Genomic DNA, 3,265 nt, shown 5'->3' with positions numbered 1-3,265 from the left:
CCAGCATGCTGGTTCAATAAATCCCCCTTCTGCCAATTGCATGAGTGGTCACTTGGTGGTCTCTTTCTCCGACATTTCGCGGGATCCTTACAATAGGCATTATTCTGCATCGCGCCTAAAAGACATGATGTAAAAGTGCCTATAGGCTGTACTTTAAAAGGAAATCCAGGTTGGCATGTATTATCATTGTTTATGATAGAATTAATAGGAACTGCCATAGGCATGATTGCCCCTGTTGTCATGCAGAGTCAGCAATCACCAGCAAGGGTGGGGTTGGAATTATTAAGCAAGGAGAAGGTAGTTTCCAAAATATCTAATGTATTGGTATCTAAATCTGGGAGCTGGGATTTAGGCAGCATTAAGGGATGATATGTGAGCTCAGGGATCTGGGGTTTCAAAAGTTTGATTATCTGAAGATGCTTGACAGCATCAGTGGGCCATGTCTTAAAAGGGGCAGTAACAGATACAAACAAAACAAACACAGACAACCAGTGGCTCCACAGATGTCCCCACAAAGAGGGACCAGATGTTCACACAAAAAGGAACCTGATGTGTGGAATCAGGGGTCTCCGGGGACCTCTCAGATGGCCAAAGTTGTCACGACATTACTGATTTCAGTTTCCTTTTTCTCAAAGTGGAGCACAATGGGCAGCTGCTGGGACAGTCCCTTCAGTCCCTCCTTTACTCACAGAAATACCTTCTGTAGTTCCCCCTGAGGCAAATCCACCTCCTCCTAACTCTCCTGCAGTTGGCGCTCAATAGGTTTCCCGCTGCCGGGAATCCTCAGCACGGAAGTGGGGTTCCTGGGAGAGCCAGGCCTTCCCAAGAAAGCTGGGCAGGGGCTGCTCTTGGGTCCTTGGGGTGCTGAAATCTCGGTCCTTGTGATACAGGTGATGAGAGTCAGTCGGGGCGGGTTCCACTCCCCGAGCTGTGGAAGACTGAACACCTGGGAAACGCCAGGGCAAGAGAGCGAGTTTTATTTAAAGGATAGAACATTGGGACTTCCCCGCAGAGAAGGGGCCCCAGAGCTGGTGTCCAAGGCGTTGGGGGTGTCCTGCCCCTCTCCAACACGTTCCTTCGTTCTCCCGCCCTCCTCTCCCCTTATCCTAAGTAACTAGTGACCACAGTGGGCCCAAGGTGGGGCAGAACCTTCCAGGAGGGCCTCTCCTCATCAGCGCACGCATGGGGGGCAGGACGGAGCGGCCCGGGAGGCGCTTCATTAACAGCTGCAGTCCCGGAGGCCGAAGGGGGGGCCCTGGGGGCTTTAGCATTTATTTCCTTCCCTTCCCAATCCGCCCCCGTCTTCCAGAATTATTACCTACACTATCTTTTTGTCCCCCAGCCTCGCTTGTCACCAATGCCAATCCAACAACGAGGACATGGTTTTGAGAAAAAGGAGAAAGGTTTAGTGACTTGCTAGCAAAAGGACAAACCCAGGGGACACCTGTCCCCGAGGCTGTCATTGTCCCCATCAGCAGGGGGCTCTTAAGAGGTGATTCAAAGGCTGCATTCCCGTCATTCACTTGTTAATTTGGGAGACACTCCTTCCCCAGGTCTCTGGTGCCGCTGTCCACACAGGATTCCAGGTGCACGGAGAGGAGTCTGGATGGCAGGACACGAGTTCCTTCAGCAGTCGGCGCCTGAGACTGGGGCTCTGGACGCTTGGAGCCGGGCAGGGGCAGAGCCGGGGTCTAGGCAAGGTCTCTGGTGAGGGTGCCGCAGCCTCAGCAGGTACCGATGACTGCGAGCTTCAAGGAGGAAGCTCCCCCATCTCAGAAAAGACAGAGGACAGTGGGAGGTTTAACTTGGCCTCTCACACCGTCCCCAAAGTCCAGATGACTTCGTTCCTGTGGCGGGTGTGTGCTCAAGGACAGATAACTCTGTAGGGTGGGGAAGAAAGGTTTCCCCGGAGATCAGGGGTGGGGAGAGATTAGGGAGGAGCAGGGAGAGAGGAAGAGAAAGAAACAAGTCAGTTTTAAAAGTTAAGTCGCAGTGGCAAGGCAGCAAGACTGTCCTCAGAGCTTAGAGGGGACACTGTTGCACCCTCAGAAAGGAGAGTGTGGGCGCCTCCTTCCCTCCAGTCTCTTTGGGACTCCCCGGGAAGTTTTTGGAGTCCCAACCCAGCCCCCTTCTGACTTTTGAGTGGAGGCTTAAGAACTGCAGGTGGGACTCAGCAGTGGACGTCAGGAAGCCGGGTCCCCCCGTTTTGTCTCAATTTCCGGCCCCCTCAATCAGCTCATCACCCTTTGAATAGCTGCATCGGCTGCAGCGAGTTTTGTGAGGATAACGAGGTTGTTTGTCCATCAGGGTGGAGGGGGTTGTGACACTGTGGTGGGAAGGGAGGGTCCAGGCTGCCTGGTGGGGCGGGGCAGTTCTTTCTAAGGTGCTGCAGCTGAGGCTGGGGGAGGTCAGCACCCGCCCCTCTTCCAGGTGCCGACCTTCAGAAACAGCTCCCTGCGGCTCTCAGTGGCCTCCTTATCTTTCCCCCCCGAGGACTCCGCGGCCATTCAGAACCCGGGCCACCTCCAGCTCCCTGCAATGCCACCAGCCTTTGTTTCTGCTGTCCCCCAAGAAGTCAATGGTGACATCTAGACAGCTAGATGGCAACCAGCAGATAGCAGCACCCTTGACTCTTCTTATAAGAACGTGTTGGCCACCCTGATCCAGGACAAGTTTATTTTAACCAATTACATCGTCAACGACTCCCTTTCCAAGTAAGGTCGCACCCCACAGTTCCAGAAAGGACATGCACTTTAGGGTGGGATGCTATCCACCCCGTAAAGACTAGTTTGTCCTTCTTCCTTTTTCTTCTATAAACACAGCCACCTCCCCCAGGTGGCAGGTGAGGGGTCAGTGGTCGGGGTGGCAGCCAGGGACTGTCCCCTGGATTTGGGGCTCCTCATGTTTCCTCACAACCAGACTCGAGTCAGGGACCTGTGGCAGGAAGATCATGGGAACCCTGCTGTGTTCTTCCTGCTGTCCTCTCTCAGGGGACACTGGACTTCCATTGGTTCTGTGGCTCCTGATGTCCATTTTGAACGTGTGGTTGGCATGGCGATGGCCAGGCTTCTCTACTGAGAAGTTGCTCTTTTTCCTGAGGAGGTTCATACCTATCTTCTGGAGGAGGCCACTGGAAGCCATGGAACCATCCCCTGGGCTCCTTCCCCCGTCCCCACTCAGCTCATGGTTCCTTCAACTCTCTGACCTCAGCCACTTCTGTACCTTCTAGAAATTCCTTCCCCTTCCCTTCTCCCCCCCCCCCCCC

The sequence above is a fragment of the Marmota marmota genome, unplaced genomic scaffold (genome assembly GCF_001458135.2).
Source record: "Marmota marmota marmota unplaced genomic scaffold, marMar, whole genome shotgun sequence".
NCBI lineage: Eukaryota > Metazoa > Chordata > Mammalia > Rodentia > Sciuridae > Marmota > Marmota marmota.
Note: the sequence above shows the minus strand (reverse complement) of the source record.